This window comes from Labeo rohita, chromosome 14, assembly GCF_022985175.1.
Source record: "Labeo rohita strain BAU-BD-2019 chromosome 14, IGBB_LRoh.1.0, whole genome shotgun sequence".
NCBI classification, from domain to species: domain Eukaryota; kingdom Metazoa; phylum Chordata; class Actinopteri; order Cypriniformes; family Cyprinidae; genus Labeo; species Labeo rohita.
This window is the reverse complement of record NC_066882.1, coordinates 11606515-11631327: the sequence shown is the minus strand read 5'-3', so window position 1 is coordinate 11631327 and position 24813 is coordinate 11606515. Positions and strand designations below refer to the sequence as shown.

At 37.2% G+C, this 24813-nt stretch overlaps 1 pseudogene; it reads right to left on the bottom strand.

The window, feature by feature from the left end:
* Positions 1–19028: 19028 nt before the first annotated feature.
* Positions 19029–21013, bottom strand: LOC127176686 (leukocyte cell-derived chemotaxin-2-like; annotated as a pseudogene).
* Between the last annotated feature and the right edge of the window lie 3800 nt (positions 21014–24813).

Below are 24813 nucleotides of genomic sequence, written 5' to 3'. Positions count from 1 at the left end.
TTTAGTTATTTGAGATGAGCAAAACACTTTGGTGTGACTGTGAGAGACAGAAAGAGATTGTGTGCACTCCTAACTGTCTGCTTAGTTAAAAAATGAAGACAAAAAAGAAGATGAGAGGGAATAAAGCAAAGCTTTATAAAACATGACTCCATTGGTTCATTTTCAGAATTCAATTAGACTGACTTCACTAGATCCATTAATTAATCTGGAAGTTTTTTTTTGTTTGCTACACCCTGTAACCTTCACATAACTCGCACATTTTCTTAGCATTTCATCTGACACAAGGTGCACCATTCCTGGAAAAACACTGTATTATTCAAAAATGATGAAAGGAGACTAAACCGAATATCTCTTAATTACAGACTTCAGTGTTTCTCCACTGTAAATAATAAGCAGGATATTCTGTTCGTGAGCCCTTAAGCGACCTTGACTTACACTCCCCGGAAGCGTTCAGGTTAACTTAATTCTTTTTTCTTTAGAGAGCAGTTCAATGTGTTTTCTTAGAGGTACATAGAAGTGCATATACATTTGTATGGAATCTTTTTATTTTACGCCTATACCATGAGCTGAACTTGCAGCACTTTACATTTTCTTTTAACCTGTGCTGTAAATCCAATGAGCAGAGAAGGGGAAAGTGTTTTGCAATTATGTTGTTTTTAAAAGGTCACTGAAAGTAGTGCAAGCTAAGATTGCTTGAAAATGTGGTTCCACGTCGCCTCTCTGTGCTTCATGGACGAAGTAATACAAAACAGTGTTGCTTCTTCAGAAATTGCATCATCTGTTCCAGACATATTGCATGAATTTTCGTTCTCTTTTCGTTGTCGCTACCTATGGAATGTAAAACTCTTTTGCATGTATAAATGCAAAGCCATTCACAATTCCTCTTTTGAATCAAACACTTGGCGGTGGTGTCTCAAACTGTGAATATAAAGTGACCCCTGTTGGTCAGAGAGAGAACTGCGCTTGTCCCACAGCTTATAAAACACATCCTCTGTCTGTTAAGGTACATGCTGGCATGAGAATTGAACTGGGTCTGTGCTCTTCAACAGCTATCGCAACAGAAGATGCTCTTAGCCTTGGTTTCAAGGGAACTTGGAAGTCACTAATTGCTCTGCTACTCACCATGACCACTGCTGGCTTCACGACATTGGTGTTAGTCTCTCCACACCTCCGCTGCCGGTGACGTTTCTAGTGGAAACAACTATTTATATCCATCTTTTACAGCCAGGACCAGCCTCGGTCAATTAACGTAGCCAATCTCTGTAAGGGCCACCGAGGACAAGACTGGCGCCCAGAGAGACGGGGTGTTAGTGAGTTTCTCCTGAGGCTTCACACCACAGATTGTTCTCAACACCCAATGCAGAATTTAGAACACTCTGTCTGCTTGCCACCAGGATGACTTGTGTCATCTAAAGCCAACTGTCAAGCATCCAGTGCGCTGTGCATACTGAAATCTATTAACGCCAAGTGTGGTGTCACGTTTGTATGGCACAAATTGCTTTTTTTCTTAGTTAGGAATCATGACGAGCATTTATCATGTAGACTTTGAGTGTATGCGCTTTTGATAAATAGAAGATACAGTAAAAAACATACAGAGAGAGATGAAGCGAGAGCGTTTCAGATGACAGTGTCAAGGTTTTCTGCCACTATAGAAATCGCTTGAGCCAAGAACTTCCGCTGCACACCTGCAAATGAATAAGCGCTGTGAACATGTCTTTGTTGAAAAAGCAGCTGTGGACATATTCATATATAGATTTCAGAGTATTTCTGAGATCATTTATCTTTTCATTGCATTGCAGAATGTATCATGCGGCCCTTTAAAACTTTGACTCTAAGGAGGCTTTCAGACGATGACCTTACATGTGTTTCATTTTGCTCAGTCTCTGATGTTGTTTGAGAGTGCTATGCAATGGTTTCAGAGCACCGAAGAATAGGGTGCTAATGCGTGGCAGAACACCCTGGAGCGTAAGTGTCCCTTGTGCACCACAAAGTGTCTGAAGAAGCAGGTCTCTGGTTACTTATCCCCCAAAGCCCCTGTCTCATCAAATGCTGATGGAGTCAAAAAGTCCCTGGGCGCAAGCAGATGGTGGTTATTAAAGCTGTCATTACAGGTCTGTCAGACTAAAAGATGGTCTGTTGCTTACTATAGACTGTTCACACTTCATATTTCATGTATTTGGTGGATTGCTAGTATTTGAGAAGAGTGACTGGCAAATAATATACAACCAGGCTTCAGCCCCACACAACCCGGGAGTCCTTTTGCAATCGAATAAATGGAAGAAAAAAAAGGAGCTTATAGCTCTAGCTCTACAGATTTAGAATCTAATGTTTCATATTCTAAAGAGCCCATAAAAAATAAATGATCATCTTATAATATAATATTAAAGATCAAATATAACTGTCAAACCATGAACTATTTTGTTGTGTTTTCATTCCCGATGTGCTCAGTGTGACCTAGTTTTTTGTCTATATTTATGTCATTTGGTTTAGGTGTGTCTTATCCTAAATAGCCTGTGTTATTTAGTTCTAGTCTGTCCTCTGTTTCCTTGTCCGGTCTACTGTGTGTATATCCTGCCTGTCTGTCCACGACCACCGTGATCAACGAGCCATCGCCGAGGAGAGCGACAGAGCCGGAGCCAAAGCCTGACCGATCTGACCAGGTGCGAGAGCCAGCACCAGAGCACGAGATGAAGCAAGGGAGCATAAGAGCTTGGAGGGAAGCCACCTCTGAGGATGAGATCCCACTGGACTCCGAGGATTTAAAAGACTCTAACTTTGATTTATATGTGGATCTGCTTACTCTTCTCCCACCATCATCACAACTGTCTGTCTGCCCTGAACTGTCTGTCTGTCCTGTTACAACCACTGAGGTTGTTCCACTGTCTGATGTGGTCCCGCTACTGGGAGCTGCGATCCGGTGTGAGTGGGCAGCACACACCATTTCTAAGCCCCCTGATCATCCTGAACTCCTGCCCCGCCTCCCTCTCCCACCACCTCTGCACCAGTCCTCACCATCACCTCCGCTGTCTCCTGGCAGCCCCTCAGCTCACCTTCAGGCCACTATCTTAATCTGTCCCACTGTTTCTCATCTCCACTATAGCCGCCAGTCTACCAGCTCAGCCGGGCTCCTTCATCCCTCCGGCTCCACCTTGGTCAGTCATCGACCATCCACCACCTTGTCCATCCATTTCTCCAGCTCTGTCAGTCTCCTCCTTCTCACCGGCTCGACCTTGGTCCACTGTTGCTCCGGTTGCACCGCGGCCTTCCGGATCTTCGCCTCAGTCACCGGAGCCATCTGCTCTGCCTTGGCCCTCCTGATCCCCAGACCCTGGCTCGTCGTCTCTCCGTCTCCGCCTCAGGCTTCACCACCACCTGCTCCACCACTAGGTTGGTCCCTTGGAGTCTTTAGTCCTTCCTCCCCCTTCGTCGGCTCCACCGTGGGTCGCCATCATGGCTGCGGCCTGGGTCCTGCCTGGCTCCTCTTGCTCCAAGTCCTTCCTGTCTTCTCCCTGGCTCATTCCTCCATCTGATCTACCCTGGTTTCCCCTGTTTCCTCCTTGGCTTCTCCCTCCATCGTCTCCACCCTGGACTCTGTTTGTCATCCTCCTCCAGGGTGTCTGTCTTCTACCTGCACCTCCACCAGTATTGTCTCCCTACCTTCCTGTCAGCCCTTTGCCATCCCCTGTCACCTTCCCACATATACTTATTTGTCCTTCTCCTAAGTCCCCCTCTGTCCCACCCTTTGTTGTTCCTGCAGAGCAAGGTCACGCCTTCCGGGAGGGTGGTGAACTGTCACACCCATTAACTGTTTTGTTGTGTTTTCATTCCCCATGTACTGAGTGTGACCTAGTTTTCCGTCAACGTCTGATTATGTCATTTGGTTCAGGTGTGTCTTGTTAATTATCTTCATTTGCCTGTGTATTTAGGTTTAGTGTGTCCTGTGTTCTTTCATCTGGTCTACTAAGTCCCTACATGTGTATCCTGCCTGTCTGTCCCGTGATTTACCCTTGTGTGGATTTATTAAAAGACTATTTACATTGATCTTCATGCTCTTCAAAATGTACAATGATTTCTCAAAAATATTAAGCAGCACAACTGTTTTCAACATTGATAATAATACATTTAATAATAAGTATGTTAGAATGATTACTAAATGATCGTGTGGCTATGGAGACTAGAGTTCTGGCTGTTGAAAACTTTGCTTTGCCATCACAGGAGTAAATTACATTTTAAAATATACATTCAAATAGAAAAGTTATTTTAAATGTGTATATTTAACAAATTACTGTTTTACTCTATTTTTGATTTTTAAAAAAATGAAGTTTTGGTGATCATAAGAGACAAAAACATTTAAAAAAAAATTACTGACCCGCAACTTTTTAACATATATTCAAAAGCAGCTTTGGATTTGTATGAAATATTTATGTAAGATGAGATGTTAGATAATCAGATTTCTAAGATCATAAGGTAAAGTAAATCATATTTTATCAAAGCTGAATGGCTGACATAGGGTGTCACACAGCTATATATATGAATCAGTTGACAGTTACCCTAGAGACATTGATTTCCCCCTGCCAATTTAAAATGATCTGGAATGTGAGATACAGTAAATCAGATAATCCATATACATCATATGTGTTAAGATGGCAAATTTAAACTTTTAAAGCTAACTTAATGATCTATATCAGCTATGCGCAACATTAGATTTGTGTGCAGGCCTATACCCTCAATTATGGTATTAAATAATTTAATCATATTCATAAAGTGTCCTAAACGAGCAGAAGGACAATGATTAAAATCATGCTCATGTCACAGGTTGCTAATGTTGAATGCGATGCCCCATACTTGATTGACAACTGGCATTTAGCTGTGAAGAAACAGCCTGGGAGAAACCATGAGTGTTTTCAGGCAGCCAGCATGGAATGAAGCGCAATGACCGTGGTGCTTTTTTTGCGGCCATCTGAGAGTGCATTCAGAGTTGAGCCCTGGCCCTTTGTACTAATTAACCTGTCTAATGGGTTCAGCAAGTTCCCACTTCCACACTCGATGGAGTCCGTTCAGAGTTCTGTTATTTTAATAACACGCCAGGAGAGAGATATGGAGAACAGAATGCCAAAAGGTGGAAGGTCTCACTGGGTGTTTTAATATAGCTCAGAAGACCCGCAGCTCTGTTCCTCTCCACTCTTTTCCCACATCTCTCACTTCACCAACACCCAGAGCTGTTTGCGTGCTGTGCCTCTTAATTTTAAATACATTAGCCATTAGCTCTGCGTTCAGAACACCAGCTCGAGTGAGATGCAAGACACGCCAAATGGTTGTTTGTAACAGCAGAGAGTCAGAAATGGATTTTATGAGTTTCTGAGTTGTATGATTTGTGAGAGAGACTGCAGTAGTGTTCGCAAACTAACAAAACGAAAGAAATCTGTCGGTAACACTTTAAAATAAGGCCCCGTTAGTCAACATTAATTAACAATGAGCAAAACATTAACAATGTAATCAATATTCTATTTATTAAAGCCAAGTATTAATCACATCAAGTTAGTGTTTTTAAGCATTTTACATTTATTTCAAAATAATGACTCAAGGAAATAGCAATTTAAACAGTATATTTTATTTTTTATTCTATTCTTTTTAATACACTCTAAAAATTGCTGGGTTATTTTTTTAACCCAAATGCTGGGTCTAGCCCATTGGGTCATTTTATTGGGTTATTTTTAATATTTTTTACCTAGGTGCTGGGTAGATTTTCTGTAACTCAGCTGTTGGGTCATTTAACGCTGAGTTACTTTTTCTACCCATCCGCTGAGTTGAGCCTGTCTCCAATGAAACAACCCAGCTGCTGAGTTACAGTCAGACCACAGGCTTTTTGCATCCTCTACAGGAGAGATTCTCAGTGCTGCTGATTTGGTGCACTTCTTCAGCTAAATAAAAATTTGTATACATTTTATTTAATTTATAAAGTCTACTGTGTTGTAAATTGTATTATTTTATGCAACACAACATAAGGATGAGATGTCAGTCAGCTGCGTCAGCAGTGGTTGTTTTGTAGGATAGAAATGCCTTTTGCCTTGCATAAAATAAATATATTTTATTTGTTATTGTACTGAGTTGAATTTAGTTTGATATTAAACTATGTTCTCTAATCTCAGTACTGTTTATGGGCAGGTTTTGGAGTAAGTCATGGCATCTTTCAGCTATGAGTGTAATACGAGGCTGCAGTCTGAAGTTCGCAGTTACCCCGCCAAATTACTGACATTTAGTAATTTAATAATTACTGACATTTCCAGGGTCAGTCCAAGGGAGATATTCTTAAAAGCAGCTTTAAGACTTTAAGGCACCTTTAAAGGGGACATCGGATGCCCATTTTCCACAAGTTGATATGATTCTTTAGGGTCTTAATGAAAAGTCTATAATATACTTTGGTTAAAAATTCTCAATGGTAGTGTAAAACAACACCCTTTTTACATTGCCAAAATTAGCTCTGCAAAAATCATCCTGTTCTGGTCGAGGCTGCTTTAAATGCAAATGAGCTCTGCTCGCCCCGCCCCTCTCTTCTCTCTGTGGAGTGATGAGCCTGTTTACTTTAGCCGCATTTAGCTGCATTTAGCCACTAAACCTGCTAAATGGCATGCTATTAGGAAAGGCGATCGCAAAGATTCATTAAAAAAAAACCCTTATACTCACTTCTGCTTTAAGTGAAGCTGGATCACGAATGATTCGCGCGAACATAGATGAATATATGTAGATCGGGAGGTGCATTCCCTTCACAAACAAACGTAATCCACTGCATCTTCAGCAGCTCAGATGTCGGGAGTAAATGACGACCATCGCTTATTTGGAGATATTCTTGTCTAACTTACATCCCTGCTCTGGCATCGAAACAATGGAGGTCGGACTGTTGCAGCTGATGTAAGGCGGATCTGAGGTAAGACACTCATGTCAATCAACTGTCGTGGGAGTGGCCTCTGAGAATGGCTCGATTTGAAAAAGGGGATATTGTTTTTACAGATTAATTAAAAACCACTGCATGGATTTTTATCATTATAGGGTAGATGTGTACATACACTGCCAACACACATTAATGTTCAAACAACATGTAAAAGTTAACTTTGTATCCGATGACCCCTTGAAGGCTAAAAAGCTGCTTTACACATACCCTGAATGCAAACATTATACAATCATGCTATTCATATGGACCTGTATGTTATCAGTTCATTTCTCAGTATGCTTTCAGAGTCCATGTGTATGATGTGCGTGTGTGATAGAGATGCAGAGAAAGAAGGAGAGTGAGAGAGACAGAAAAGATGAGACCTCTAAGTAGCAGCTGAACCGCCCACGGCTACCTGTGCCTCAGCTGTTTTCATCTCTTCTCTTTGATTTTCTGTGTCTGTACATCAGAGTCCTCAGAAGACAAACACAAACACAGCATTCCCACATGACACCCTTCAGACAGACTCTCCATAAAAATATCCAAATATCAGAATGTCCAAGGACAGTTGCGCTTTTAGGAACACCCAGATCCACTCACACCTACTGCATACAAATTCTCTGTTTGCACTGTCCAGCTCACCTAAACACAAGGACACACAGTCCCATTTCTCCACAGCGTTGGCTTTATATAGCCGCAACGCTCAGTGCTGAGAAAAAGTGGGCTGTGACTGTGGAGAGATGTCAGGAAAGGAAGCTCTTGCACGACCTGTGACCTCCCACGCAAATCCTATTTAGAAACAGTTGACCACTGCAAAGCAATAAATCGTTTTCTTTATCCTTCAGAAATGTGCATTTACTTGAGAAACAAGGCTGTGTACGATATTAAGATTTCTTACCCACTGGCATAAAACCGCTTTTTCTTGGTCTAAGCATAAATTTAATACAATTTTGTGAGAGTTATGCTTAAAAAGAAATACAACTGTTTGGGGGAAGAAAAATAAATTGAATTCAAGATATAATCTGTGAAAACAAGCCTCAGTATTGCGTCTTATGTGATTCTACTTCATTCTGATTGGTCAATCTTATCTTTCCTTAAAAAAAACACTGTATGCATATGTGCTACTTCTTAAATCTTTTTCACGCTCTTGTTTTTTACATTTATACAACTGATGCCATTTTGCATCTCTTTTTTTGGGGGGGGGGTGTTGTTGTTTTACAAAATCAACCCAGAAGACTTCAGTATATTAAAATTACTGTAATATCATTGCAGTGTTCATCTTGTCACTGATTGATTGTTTTCTGCATTGCAATAGACCATGGAAGCTTTCGGGTAATGTAGGTTAGATGATTAAAAACACACACACAAACAAACTAATAAAATAACAGGACGAAAATACTGCTTAAAATACTTTCACGTTTTTCTCACACACGTGCTATAGCACTTACAAAAGCTTATATAAAAGACCATTTATCTAGGCTAACATTTTCAGGCAAGTATATGCACACTTATGTACTTCTATGAAAGGCCAAAGCTTGTGTTTTTGTTCATGTTCATGCATGTGTAAATTAGTTTACTCCCCTGATGACATCTTGCTTTTATAGCCTCTGGTCCTTGTTCCCCTGCGTGTGCCGTGTTTGTGCAGACTGACTGAGAGTATAGATTTAACCTTGCTCACCTCGCTTTAACATTTCCACTTCTGCGTTGGTAACCCAGGGCCGTTATTTCCATGCCGCACAGGCGCGCTCTGACTCCGTCTGTGTGGTTCAATAGCCACGGGCCCTTGCTATTGAGTCTGTGGACTAGACCTCAGAATCAAATCAATACCAGCACTGTAAACATCAGACACTCTAAAGCCACTTAAAGCAGGGAGACAGAAAAAAAGCCCTGAAACAAATACAGCTGAATGGCAAATGTCATTTGCAGAATCAAAATACAGGTTATAATATGTGAAACACACACTTAAGCACTCTATTAAGGTGTTACTGATGAAATGTATTTGTTTGAATACAATACAGTGAATGATAAAATGTCTGATTGTTGAAGGGGTCATGAATTGAAAAATTGAAATTTCCTTGGTCCTTGTACCATAAAAAAGGTCACTGTGCTATAAAACATACTGTAAGTTAAAGAGCTCAAAACGTCCTTGTTAGTCTAAAAACTACTACAGTGTGAAATAGAAATGAATGCATCTGGTGCATTAGTGAAATGAGATCCGAAAGTGGCTGTTGATTTTCAACTCTGTGAATGTCTTAGAGGATTACTTGTTTGTTTGGTTCATTTCACTGTGGATTCTTTCATAAACCAGTTAAATTCGATGCAGAACAGACTTTTACTGCATATGTTGACTTGACAGTAATAACTGCTCAACAGACATGACTGTATTTGGCTAAAATGCTCAGCGCTGCAACCCTTTTATGCCATAGGTATAGACTGAATTATAATGCTGTAATCAGCACTTTTTATAATTAGGTAAAGGAATAGTTCACCAAATAATGAAAATGTGCATCCTCAGGCATCCAAGATGTAGATGAGTTTATTTCTTCATCATAACAGAGGAGAAATTTTGTATTACATTGCTCACCAATGGATCCTCTGCAGTGAATAGGTGCCATCAGAATGAGATTCCAAACAGTAAAAAATAAGCAATGGTTTGAAGTTAAAAATGTCTTAACAGAGTTGTTTCTTGCAAACACACAACTTTTTGCTTCACAAGATGTTAATTGATGGACTGGAGTCATGTGGATTATTGTGATGTTTTTATCAGCCGATTGGACTCTGACGGCACCCATTCAGAGCATCCACTGGTGAATAGTGATGTAATGCTAATTTCTCCAAATCTGTTCAGATGAAGACAAAAACCTCAGTAATAGGGTTCTCAGCAAAGCTTCATTTTCAGATGAACTATTCCTTTAATCTTGGCAACTATACTAATAAAAACATAGTAAAAGTTTAATCAGTAAAAGAATCATTCTAAATGTAATACTTATTTCATATGCAAAGACCCTGAAATCAGTTGTATTCAGAATTATTTTTTTTTATTTGATTTGTTTATGTATTTATTTATTTCCATTTTAATTTTTCTGCTTTTAATTAATCTAGACTCTGTTTTAATGGCTAAATTAAAAAGATATCAAACGAAATGCATGTCTAATTATTTGTCAAATTCTGTTTTCCATTTATCTTCTGTATTAAATTTGAATAATTTCATTACATTTTAATGGTCAGAAGTATGTCAACTTATTAAAAATTAAATAATTAATAAAAAATTAATAATTAATAAAAAATGAATTTATTATAATTTTGTTTATTTATTTATTTTTTTTTTTTTCAGAAATTCTGTGTTGTGTATTTACATTTTCTGCACTTTCCGCATTCTCACTAAAAAACAGTCCCTGACAATAGTTTATTTACTGCAATTCTGTTTGATGCTTGCTCAAATATGACCTTTCATGCAGTGTGTCATGTAGCTGTATAGGAATATAAACTATCTGCAAAGTTGTGAAGCCGACAGTGCATGATAAATAAAGTTATTGTCTATCAAAAAAAAAGAAGAATTCGAATCTTATTCTGTTACGGCTATATGTCACAAAGTAACACATTTGCATAATGTCCGCACTTGTTCTACGTTGCAAACAACTTGCCCGCCCACAAACACAGTAAAATTTTCCATGTGGTTTACATCATGTCAAGAAGACGCTGTGTTATGTTGTGTAACAACCCTGCACATGTCTTGCTAACTGGCTAACTCACGCTTCTGTAGTTCTGTTGTTCAGCTGTGGGCCCACTGTTGTCTAAAAATTTGTGATTGATGCAGCTTGACTGTCTGTCTGTCTCATTAGAGTAATGATAAAGGAAGCAGCTTTCACACCAAATGCGGAAAGCACTACACTGTGAAACCCATTCATTTCAATTGCCTGAGCCCAGCGAGAACGGCTTGTTTCTGCGTCGTCCAAAGCGCACACACAGCGGAACACACCACTGGCACGCAAGATGCGCAAGCCACGGCCAGCGCAGCGCTTTCCCCGTTCAGTGTGTAAGCCGCTTAATGCATTATACGATGTTGAAGTTTACAACATAGAGGTGTGCCCGGTTCGCTTACATAAGCAAACACATTCCACGGTAGTCCGTGCTAACTTGTCGATCAGCCACTTCAGCCGTTTCATCGTCAGACTCCGGCTCGATTTGGTAAGGTAAAATCAATGCCATCTTTTCTATGTATTGACAAGTCTCCAGGGCTGTCATTCAGTTATGGCAATGGGCGTTTCGTTCTCCGACATGCTGTACGTGGTAGACCAATCATAAAGGACTGCGCCATCTGACCAATCACAGCAGTGAAGGCTCACTGAAAGGAGGGATTAAGAGAGACTGATTCTTCAAACTGCTTCACACGAGTCATTTATGAATCATTTAGAAATGAGGTAAAATTAAATCTATTTTTGGAGAAAACTAAAGTGTTTTTGGACCTTCCATACCTGTTTTAGGAGACTCATAAAACAATATTAGCAACCTTTAAAATGGCATAATAGGAGCACTTTAAATAAAAGAGCAACAAGGTTCTAAAAATCTTCACTACATCATTTTGGAATGTTCAGTATTGAATGTTTCCCGTTTTACCTAACCGCTCATGCTCATCAAGACGCTTTAAGAACCTTTGGGCAAGTGTGGTTCCTGAACAAGTAGATTTTTGGGACTCTCCACCGAGCAGAAATCAGTTTGGAGAGTTTGACTTGTACCAAAGACTCAGACTGGGAGTCCTCACTAGCCAGCTCTCCCTTTACAATCAGCCTGTATCCTGCAGCTAATAAACATGCTCATTAATGGCCTTCTGAAAACTTAATTAAAGCTGGAGAGAAGGAGGCACTGCTGCCCCAAAGAGGAATAATCCACTCTGTGGTGTAATTCAGCCCTTGTGTACTTCAGGGAAAGGAGCCTGAGGCCTGAATGTCAAAATCCTCGTTAGATTAATGAATACTTATGCGGGCCTTATAACATGACCCCTGCGCACAGCCTCTTATATTTTACTTTTTTATAAGATGATTAAAATTGTTGGGGAGACTTTACAGACAGGTTAGGACCATCTTAACTGAGCAAATTACTATTGAAAAGATTCTAAAAATTGTGTGCAGAATTATTTAATTGATTTGTTTGCTTAATCATTGTATCTAATCATTATATCTTTTTTTTCTTTTTCACTCTTGAAAAACTAAACTGCACAGTCATGAACTTCATAAAAGCACACACTGATCTTCAAATAGGATCCTTATTATTGATAGTCTTGTTGGCTTGGAAACAGGATAAAATGGATGGCTGGTGGTACTTGAGTGTTGGGATGTCTGAGAAGGAAAGGGGTAAGCAAAAGTAATATTTCGCTTCAAATAGAACAGAATTGCAAGCTTTATTCAGTGCCAGCGGGGAGAGGGTTATAGCTTTTATATTTCTGTTATTAAAGTAGTGGCTAATGTAGCACCCACAGACAAGAACAGAAGGAAAGCTGGCACTGCAGCTAGCAAGCCTGCCTATGGCCACCTTGTTCATGTGAGTAATGTGCACCGAACCCTCTCTCTCTCTCTCTTTCTCTCTCTCTCTCTCTCTCTCTCTCTGTTTTCGATCTCACATATACATACTCTCAGTCAGAAATCTTTTCTCTTTCTATTTCTTCTGTTAGGTTGGGAAAGAGAGTGCTGTTTTGACACACACAAATGGACTTTAGCTAAATGTCAGAGAGTGAAAATATATATAAAAAAAATATATGCTCCTTTAAAAAATAATAATAATGAAATAATACTTTCATTCAGCAAAGATTCATGAAGTTGATCAAAAGTGACAGTAAAGATTGCAGGTGTGCCCAAATAGTGAATCTGTATTCGTAAAGGCATGGAAAACAAGTAACACGTACTATGGAGCCACTAAAAGGACATGGTTAGCTGCTTGCTATCAGTAGCCTGTTACATTACAGTACATAAAATTTCACTTACCACATAAACAACGTAAGGAGAGATGACTGATTGGACAATGTCGAATGATTTGCAGGTCCTGAGCACCACTGACAAACATATAATCTTGTCAAATGTGTGGTAAGTACTGCGGCTCTGTTGTATACACAGAGTAGAGTACAACGGGGGTAAAGGTGCCCCGGGGTAAAAGGCGCCTTTGATATTATTTTCCTCCAAACCACTAGATTGCAAAAAAACGTGGCGTAGCAGCTTCCAAAACAGCAGCTTTTCAAGATACACGTGAAAATTTGCCTGATCCACTCGATTCTGTGCTTGCTTGATCTAATATTTGGTGTTTTAAAAATATTGTAGATTTAAGTAGCAAATAAGAATCTACATTTTTTGAATATATCTTGAGACAAAGGTCTTCTTAATGATTTTCAGTTGTTTCAGTTGTTTAAGATAATTAAAGCAGCAGTTTTTAAATAACGGAAGAATATGTAAAAGTATGGAGTTTGGGGTAAAAAAAAGCGCCCCTGCTGTTGGGGGTAAATGGCATAATAATTACCATGATTATAATAGAAGGCTGACTTTTCCATTTTTTGACATGACATGTTTATATTCAGATGGTAAATATCATATATTATGTTGGGTGTCCATCTTAGAGATAATCACCATGTTTAGAATGAAATCATCATATTTAAAAACATGATACTAATTATATCATATAATAAAATATCATTTGTAAATCTATATTCAATTACTATGGGATCTCCTTCAATGCTTTCAGAATCTATTCATTTTAAAATGATTTTGTTTCTGTATTTTAAAATATGTCTTGTATTAGCATATTTTAATATTTATTCATATTTATTCATTATCAAAATAAGCAGGAAATAGTACAAACTTTGGTAGAGTGATTGTTTTGAACAAGTATTATTAAAAAAAACATTATTTTAGCTGAAGTATTTGTATTAATACTGTGTGCCTTTGTGGGGCAAATTTTAAAACAAAATAAACAACTTGCATGCTTTAATACAAACGTTTAAAATTTCCTGCAATCGTACACTGTGGGCATGATGAAAAGCACTTTTTACTTAGGGTGTGCATTTAGCCCTGTTGAACCCTATGTGTGATCGCAAATCTCGAAAGTGAAAGTAAAATGCGAACACGATTTCAGTACCCTGCATATTAAACAATTACTCTGTGAAGCACAGAACAATCTATGACGCATTGAAAATTTAAGGTAATAAAAAATATCAAACCATTTTATGGGCAAGAAATGTACTGAAAACTCCATTTCCACCATATTCTTCTCAATCTCAGCTTTTATAAAACAAAGCAAAATACTATACATTTCTTCAAGCACTTCAGTTTCCCAGAATAATAATAATATGTCACAAGCCCATAATTTTAACTCCCTCCAGCCCATCAACACTGAAAAAACTCACCATCTCCCTTTTAAACGGCCTTAAGTGACGCATCGATCAAGACCCAGCAATTAACAGCACAGCAGCTCATCAGAATCAGATGCGATTGCTCCAGTCCAATGAAAACAAGATTTTCTCTTTCTTTCTGCCTCTTTTTTTATCAGTCGCTAATTGAAGTGGTGGCAGTCAGGGCAATACCTGATTAGGCAACTCTATTCAATGACCAAGCCTGGATGGCAGATCCATCGTGTAATAACGCAGGAGATGGATTATGGCTTTTCTGCCGAGCAGGCAAACACGAGTCCCACCGCCATTCACCGCTTCTTATTGCAGTACAGAAATCCATTAGAGAGGCTGTAGCACACTCTTCTGCTAATCTCATATCTGTCTCATCCAGCACACAGGGAATACTACCGCTCCTCAGTCCGTTCCACTCTTTCTTCTTTTTGCCTTTTTCCTTTACTTAATATCTCATTTTTATTGATCAATGTTCCAGTAACCAGTTTTACAATATATCTGTCTCTTTTCTTATTCATTAAAAGTTTTGAAGTTTGAAATATCTGATTTTTAGCTAAATTGTTGTCCAAACAGAATTGCGAAAATAATGAAATCTTCACTGATTGGTCATCCAGAAGGCTCCACCCCAATTCATGTCATTATTTGGCTAAAACTAACCCACAACCAAAAAATGACCTCCTTATAGTTGTCTCTGCACATTAAACTGGAAATTACTTTATGTACTTTTTATGTATGTATAGCTGAAACACAAACTCATCTGCACTGAATGCAGGAAGCCCTTCGGGGCTCTCTCATCATTTCTCGCTCCTTTATTTTCTCTTCTTTATCCCATATTCATATTCACCCCAATACACAATTATGCCTCTGTCATTGTCTCTGTTCATTGTACCCGCATTTATATATCGCTGTGAAATGTGAGAGGTCAGTTCATACTGTACAGATGAGAAATAAAGAAGTTTTCCAGACATTTTAGGCAATTCTCTGTAAATGGATTTTAAGGTAGCCCTGAGTTAGAAAATAGATTATTATGATTATCTTATTCCAGGACAGTTGGAGTGGGGATAAATTGCCTGACCTAGTCAACGTTTTCTTTGTGAGCTGGAATTTAAACATATAATCACCGGTGATGGACATTTGCGATTTGCTTGCAGAATGAATGGAGGGTGAAATCAAAACTGGACAATCGGCTTCGCACAGTAGGCCTTGATTTCCAATGAATAAGAACGAGTTGATTTAAATGAATTCACACTGCCCGGAGGAACTCTCTGCATCCTGGTTTGATCATCTGTAATGGAACGGATGAAAGTTTGGTCTGTGCAATTAGAGAGTAACAGTAGGGAGAGACATGAATAAAGACAGCTGGCAAGATCCAGCAAAGGCATAAAAAAATAGTTTTGATCATAATACCAGACTGCATGTGACGTGATCTGAATACATCAGGCATTTCTTTTGGAACAAACGGGGAAACAGCCATCTTTCATTATAAATGTATAAAATAAACTTTAGTAGTATTGCACTTTTAAATTATTTGTGAAATGATATTATATTCATAATATATGCATGCTTCAATACACTTTTAAAGTACTACCATTAGGGGTATATAAGATACAAAGAGTGACATCCTAGTGACAGCTTTGCAAAATGTGAATGTGCAAAGTGTATAATATAATATAATATAATATAATATAATATAATATGATATTATAATATGAGTTAGAGGATCTGTTTCTGTACTGACAAGATCTGAGTCCATTTTCAGAGATTGGAGAGGATACATGACACTACAGTACATCATGTTCACAACAGGATGTTCACGTCCTTACGATGGGACAACACCAAGCACTGAGAGTGAGAGGCTGAAGAGAGATTGGGACATAAAGAAAACCTAGGAAAGTGATAAATGTTTGGTGTAGAAGTAAATCGCACAGTTGGCCGGTTCGTCCAGACATTCTCTACTGTCACTAAGGTTTATGGTCTCAGCGGAGCAAAGCTATGCTCTGAAGTACAGATTTTTTTTTTTTTTTTTTTTTTTTTTTTTTTTTGTGGGAGGAGGCATGCAGTTGTTCATGGAGTGCTACGTGACACAACTTAAAATTGTATTACAGCAATTACAGTACTATATATGTACTTTTTTTTTCTTTTTTAAAGGTCAGATGCAAAAGTCCATCTGATGTTTTTCTTTAAAATAAGCATCTCCTATTCAAATTGTACTTCTAATTGGGCTGAGGCAAGGATTTAGCGAGTTTGATGTAAAAGTATTTGATGGACATATACTATGTATCTCATTTTTGACCGAGGTGGCTTTCAGAGGGGTTCTATAAATGCAGAATGCTAAAAATGTTTCTCAAGCTGTTTACCAGGGAAAGTTGGTTCTCGTCTGTGTACTGTGCTTCCCTCTTGTGGCCAATCTTGATACCACAAAACTCATTTGTTCTACAGACCACAGCTTTCCACACTCAAATGCAACTGTGTATCAGTGTGAGTACTACTAAAGGGATGTTCATAGAGAAATATTGTTACAGGTGACATATCATGAAAATTGGACTTTTTTGTTTAAGTGCTATAATCGGGTCCCCATTGCATCTACCGACCCAGTAACTTTGTTTTTTAAAGCAAGCCTGTTAAAAAAAGAGCTGGGGTGGGGTACATTGTAACATGTGAGAGGCACGTTGTAACATGGCCATAAGACAGCTTAAAATGTTATCTAATTAAATGAAAATGATATACACAATAAACTAAAATATTTTGTCAATTAAATAAAATGATTAACTTTTTCAAATAAAATGGCGTTTTTTAAGAATGAAAAAAAATCTAAATTTTGAGGTTTACAATGAACACATCGCAACCATGCGTGAGACGGCCCTGATCGCAAAACACAGCTATACAGTATAGTTCAAAACAATGTCAACAAATAGATGAAACACATTCAGACATTCAAAAAAACACTCCCTCCCTCAACACACAGCTCTCGCAGAACAGGAGACACATAAATGAGCCAAAATGCTTTACATTTCTTGAAATAATAATTTCTCAACATTAAACGTCAATTGTGAGGTTTTTATTCACCTGTTTCTTGTTGTTTCTTTTTAATCCATAAAAGTGAATAGTGAAAATTGCATCACTAATGTCATAGAATAGCAGAGTTTGATAATAGCAGGGCAGATTGTAACGCAGTGTTACCACTTTCCCCCCCTGGTGGAAAAAACAGCATATGCTGTTAGGTATGTTTTGATGCTGGTTTCAGCTGGTCCTTAGCTGGTTTTTGCTGGTCCTTGACCAGCAACATGACCAGCAACATGACCAGCATAAACCAGCATCAAACCATATCTAACCAGCATCCCACCATCAAAACATACCTACCAGCATATGCTGTTTTTTTCACCAGGGCCATCAGCACGACTGGAATATAAAAGTGGTTAGTGTCTTCTGCTGACTTGCCAAGCATTAATAAACTATCTAAACTGATAGACAACGGATTGACGATTAAAATAATAGCAGATTTGTCTCATTTTACATGAATACTAAAAACTGAGAAGAAAAATTTACTTAAGCCAGAAATTTACTTTTGCTATGGTAAATAAATATTCAGCGATATCATCAAAAGGCTTTTGAATTTTGGCGCTTTTTTTTCTCCTTATAGTGTTGCCATGGCAGCTAGTAAATACCGTAAATTTGGTTAGACTAGCATGTGTGGAAATATTTAAACCATGTGTGTTACAATTAACCCGTGTTACCCCTAGTGTATATTACACTGCTGCCACACAGATCTATTATAAACATGCAATTTCTTTCCCAGCTGTTTACCTTCATAGATACAACCGACTGTTTTTGTAACTCCTGTGTGTTTTTAATGTAAACTTGTGTGTATTTGACAGTTTAACCAATAAGACATGAAGGAGAACTTAGTTTAGTACTCACATGCCATGTGACAACCTCTTTCTGTGTGCGTGCTTCGAATGTTTGCGCTCAGAAATCCCTATATCAGAAGTTTAAGGTAATATGGTTTAAAATGCGCGATAGACATAATCAAAACCAAACTGATTTTTTAGCAGAGTATCTGAGGCAGGAGCTGTAAAGGCACAGCTCTATTCTGGAAAATGGGGCGGGGAGCAGCAGCTAATTTGCATTTAAAGAGACATGCACGAAAACAGCGTGTTTCTGCTTTCACTCAAAATGGGCGTTTTCAAAATGGTATAATAAATGATCTGTGGGGTATTTTGAGCTGAAACCTCACAGACACATTCTGGGGACACCTGAGACTTATATTACCTATTGTAATGGGGCATCCTTTAATGAATGTCACTGACTGCCTGCCAAGTGAAAATATATAAAAGTTCAAAGAAGATAAACTTCTTCCAGTGCCATTGTTTTTAACTGGAATCATTGTACATATTTGTCTCTGAAATTTTAACTTAGTACTGGGAGGTGCTTCACCACAAGCTGTGAGCTAGACTGTGTCTATACAGCATGTGTTGAAATCAGTGCTGCTTTACCATGTTCTCAGACACTATTAGAAAATCTCTCTCTCTCTGGTTTGATGCAGATTGATAACTTTATTATTAGATTGCAAAGCGCTGGACAGTATTTGACAGTTCTGTTTATTTATTTAAACCATAAAGAAATACTGTAAAGCTGATAGAACAATATGTTCCTCAATGTGATAGACTTTGAGCTGAAGCGGTTAATGGTTGCAGGTGGTCATGAGCTCCATTAGCATCAGAAGTACGTGGTGGGATGTGATTTGTCACACATTTGAATGTGAATGTGGGAAGTGATGCCAAGATAAACCTTCTGCATTGGGAGCGTACTTCTGATCTTCTACCCTTTCTTTAGGGTCGTCCCAGAGTAACGGTCCAGCTTAACATAGAACAGCTTGAAGGAGAGACCTGCGAAACAATCATGTTGTGAGGTTTTGATTTTTGATGTAAGAAATTATTAAGAATAGTAGTATTTTATTCACAAACATGAAATGACCTAAAACCTCTAAAAGAAAGTCGTGTTACATTGTTATTCATCCTTTAGAACAGATGTGAACATACACACCTTCTCCACTTAAAGTAGTGCCATTATTGATAGGCTCCTTTTTAGGTTGATTTATGTATGGTGCAGCTTTCTGATTCAGCATCACATCAAATGGAGTGAGAACTGTAACTCCATCAGCACACACAATGTCAAGACACTCATGTGTCCAGTCCCCACTGTCAGTGCAGAATAAACACACATACAGTTCAGAGAAACGTTCGCCAACCAAAGTCAATTAAGTTAATGCTTCTCTGCCTCAAAAATAGCTCTCAAATTGTATTTAACATGATACGTCAAGCTAGGTATGACGCTGATGACATCAAACTTTGTTTGTTCATGTGTGTGTTACAAAGGATCACCCAGAATGCGATTTTAACCCAGCGATGCCGCTGGTCTTGTGGCCAATCGTTCAGGAAATAACCTTTCTACTGTAAGGAAAAAGCTGCCTTGTTAGTCTGCAAAATATTTCCTTTTGTATTTAACAGAAGAAATACAAGTTTGAATACAGGTTTGAAATGGCATTAGGGTGAGTGATGATGATTTCTGACATAATTTTTTATTATGTCAACTCATCTACACTGTAAAAAACAATTTGTCGAGTCAACTTAAAATAATTTGTAACCTGGCTGCCTTCAAATTTTAAGTTCAGTCAACTCAAAAAAAGTTAATTCAACATGAAACGTTAAATTATACTAAGTGACAACTTATATGAGTTTAATCAACCTCAAATTTTAAGGCAGCTGGGTTACTTACCTGTCTGTTAAGTTTAGCAAACACAAATATCTAAGTTGTTACTTAGTACAATTTAACATTTCAGGTTGAATAAACGTATTTTAGTTGACTGAACTTAAAATTTTAAGGCAGCAGGGTAACAAATTGTTTTAAGCTGACTCAACAAATTGTGTTTTTTATTTTTTACAGTGTATGGTGTAGAAGAAAGATCTTGTGTTGTGTCATAGTCTAAGCAAAATAATGATATCACTATATCATAGTACAGTCTCTACTACAAATGTGTAATTATTGATTCTGGAAAGAGCTATTTAAACAATTCCTAAATGTTAGTGCTATTTTTAAGGGTTGTTAGAAGAAGCACACAAACACAGAGTTTACCAGCTGGCTCCATGGTATCCACAGCCATACATTGTATCACATCCTCTTTTGCTGTTACTTGGGTTTCCACAGCAGAGGGGACCAAATGTCACTGTAAAATAATAAACTCATTCCTGTAACTTACATTAGACTTTCTGACAGTTTTTTATTTATTATTTGTCTGTTTGTCTTTCCTGTCAATACCTGCATTGGCCTCAACATAAGAGCGGAAAAGCACTGCAAAAAAAGAAACACACATTGAGACTTTAATTTGCGTTAATTATTCTTTTTTCATAACAGGTACACTGAATTATAATATGCAAATGTTTTACAATGACACATCACAAAACCTCTGTGAACTTTATCAAATCATATAATGCTCACAATAAAACCACATCTTTAAGTAAATTAATTTAACCTGAACCAGACTTAATTTAAATTTTAGAAGATAAACATTAGGTTTGACTAAATTGGACTAAATAAAAAAAAAATGTTTTAAGTTAAAATAACATTTTCCAATATTAAGCAAATGTACATTGTAATTTCTTACCAGACAAACGCATAAAACTGAAAAGGGTGTACAGTTCCATGTTCCTGTAATTGTTTGTTCTCAGATGTTTTCTTCTCTGCTGTTGTCTTCAGTCTGTTTGGCTTAATGAACTGTAAGTTTTTATATCTTGTATGGGTTCCTGTGTAAATGTTGGTTTCAACAAATAAACACACCCACACACATGCAGGTTTACTTAAGGACCTATCTCACACCCAACCTTAAATTAACCAATTAAAATAATTTATTTATTTTATTATTTATTTATTATTATTATTATTATTTACAAATCAGGACATCCCCATAATGAGGTTTTGTGAGATTTTGTCAGGTTTAGGATTAGCTCACTTCTGGCTAAAAAGTTCTCATAATATGATTAAGTAGGTTCACACACACATTTACAACAAAATATAATACCAATGTGTGTTTACAAATGTTTGCCAAGGAGTGTTTACAAAAAGCATTAAAGGCTGTCCTTCACCTCTCTCTAAATCAATAATGATAATAATTATGAAACCAGATTTAAAAAAAATACCCCTTAATTAAGATTAAAGTAGCTATTTTAGGTTTTGTCACAATAATGTAAATTCTAACTTTAATACAATTCGATACAATACAGTTTTTGATAAAATGGTGAAAAATTTAGAGTAGACTCAAACCTGTGATATTGTCCACATTACATTCACACTCATGTTTTTAGGAAGCCAAACTATTATTTATTTTGGGTTTTATATTCTGTGAAAACAAATTTACAAATCTTGTGAGGTGTAGTAAACTTCTGTCCATTAATGTTGGTATAGATAGATAGTATAGATTAGATTTGGTAAATATATATTACGTTTAAGTAGATTTGCTATACATTATCATTTTATGCTTAACTTCAACGGCCTTTTGTGATTTGATAAGCACACTGAGGTATTGCGATTTTGATTTATAGGTTGATTGACAGCTTAACCAAAGCGATGGCACAGAACATATCTTTAGAGATCTTTTATGTTAGAAGAAGTGCAAATTTTGAGTTACTATTCTGTGTTTTTAATGTAATATAATATTATTTCAATTATCATTATTATATTATTTTTTATTATAGCTGTATGCATCTAAAGGTCTAATACTATAACCCACATTGTAAAATACAGGATGTTAGTAATGTTCTCAAGCTGCTTATCAGGGCTATTTATCCGACAAAAACACAGAGGTTCCCGGCTGCGTACGCTGCTTCCCTCTGGTGGCCAAACCTGATACCACCAAACCCACAATTTAATTTACACTGAATATGGGAACATGATATTGCTTATGATAAGAAACCCATTTACCCATCCCTGACTAATGGAAAGCCATAATGACAGTTATTTGAAATATGAGGAACATTGGGAACTTTTTCTACAGTCCACTGTGTAAAGATGATTCAGCAGCGTATCACTGGATGAATGCAGGGGGAAATGGAAAGTTAAAAGAAAGCAGGCCAATTTCACTTCTTGACTGTACTGTAATTTAGCCTGAGATTCAAAGAGAAATAAATACTCTATGAATATGTACACGTGTTGCTGTCATTGAATCATAATTTATATTTTAATATATTTGTTAGACTTGATGACTAGATGTATTTCTCCGAATCTGTCCTAATTGTATTTAAAATATATTTATTTCATATTAAGTATACTAAAAAAAGATTGACATGTCTATACTAATTGAAAATACACTCTAGATGTAGTTATTTCATGCTTTCATTAAGCACAAACTTAGTGCACTACAAATTAATTTGTAAGATAGTATACGGGGAAGGATGAAATATATATATATTTATCTTAAAGAAAGTAAACTGGCTAGGTTCTTAATTCCATGTTTGAAACTTGGAAATGTTCATGTGTACTCTGAGCACAAAAAAAAAGAGAATGCCTAACAGCTAGTGTCTGTAACAGATGCAACTCATCTCATGATCCTGTAGCTGTATGTAGGCCATATAAATGTATCTCTTTGGAGATTGTTTGTATTGAATGTTGTCATATCATCAAAGTAAACAAGGCCACTGTATGAGTTCTCACCTAAGGCTATGTCACAAGAAACAATATCACATTGTGTGTATTGATATTTGTTTGTTCCTTCTCCCCTTAAAAGCGTATTAATAAGTATTTTAATAATCTGGTTTTAGCATTGGCCTACCCTGGTGAAAAAACAGCATATGCTGGTAGGTTCGATGCAGGGATGCTGGTTAGGTACATTTTAATGCTGGTTTAAGCTGGTCCTTAGCTGGTCATGTTGTTGGTCAAGGACCAACAATTGGTTTTGCTGTGCTTTTTACTTTCTTTTACCTTCGTTTGTACTTTCTTTTTTGCAAAAGTAGTACAGGTGCATTGGAGCGTATATACTGAAGTAATAAACCTTCTTATGAAGGACTTAAATGTTTACATATTACTTTTGTAACTACTTTCTATATGTCTGTAAAGCTGCTTTGCAACCATGCAAAATTTGAGGTGTGGTTAAATTATTGTAAAGGTAAAGATCATAATTGTACAAAGCACTGCATCATTATGAATTATTAAAATTATTTGCAACTCAAAGCATTTCTTTTTATATATACTATTTTTACACTCAAGTAGAACTCAAATACAGTGTATTGTATTGTACATTTAATCATAACAGGTCAACAGAGGATTCAACAAAAAATAAATGACTTAAGTATTACTTTAATATTTAACTTATTAAATTGTTATATTTGCAAATTCCCCATTGTCACTTTTGTGCTGTAGGTAAAAGCTGCATTTGTAAACTCTGCCCTTACCTGATAGCAGAAACATACTGGATGTTTCAATTCAACCTCACATTTTCTTTGGTTTACCAACACGCATTTTCCAATAATAGTCCTTTTGAGCTGTCAAAATATTAAGAATTATTACAATTATCCTGACCAGCCTTCAAAACTACACAAATTCAGAGACGTTAACTGCATAAAAAGTAACATTAAAATTAAAATAATTATTAAAATATTAAAATGTATTAAAATAATTTAAATTCATGCGTCACATTTAAAGAGACCGTCAAACCGCCAAATCATTGCATTATACATTAGGAACAGTACATTAAGAGTTGAAGTATGCAGAGACAAAGGGCAGAGATATTCCCTCCGCATGCACTAAAAAACATAAGCAGTACTGCACGTTCAAAAACATCCATCAACGAACGGAACTGTTTGTGTTTTTATGGATATGGAAGCCCATTTCCGCCACTGAATAAAAAGTTTTAAAAACGTTATTGCGACTTGTTATCTCACAATTCTGAAATTTTTTCTCAGAATTGAGTGACACAAATTCGCAATTCTGACTTTTTTCAGTACGAAAAACATCTTATTTTTTTTCCTACAACTTCAGAATCGTCCGACATCGTTGTAGCTTTTTGTTTGTAAACAGCGTTTGACTTACTTGCACTTTGTTAGTCTTTGTGCGTTCGCTTTGTAAACACTGGGTCTATAGTTCTGCGTGACCTTTTGACATGATTTAATAGTATGTAATATCATGAACGCGCATCTCAAACCCTGTGCTACACAAGCTTTTGTGCTTAAAAAGAATACAAATTTTTATTTTTCGAAAAAATGACCTATCGTTTCGCTAGATAAGACCCTTCTTCCTCGGCTGGGATTGTTTAGAGCCTTTTGAAGCTGCATTTTGGAAGTTCAAAATCGGGGGGCACAATTGAAGTCCATTATATGAAGAAAAATGAATGGTTTCTACAAAGAGCCATGACTAAAACTCAGAGCAGCACACAAAAGAACATGAAAAATAAAAGCAGGTTGGCTCACACTAAACATAAATGTTTATTAAAGCACACAGACACTTTATAAATTCA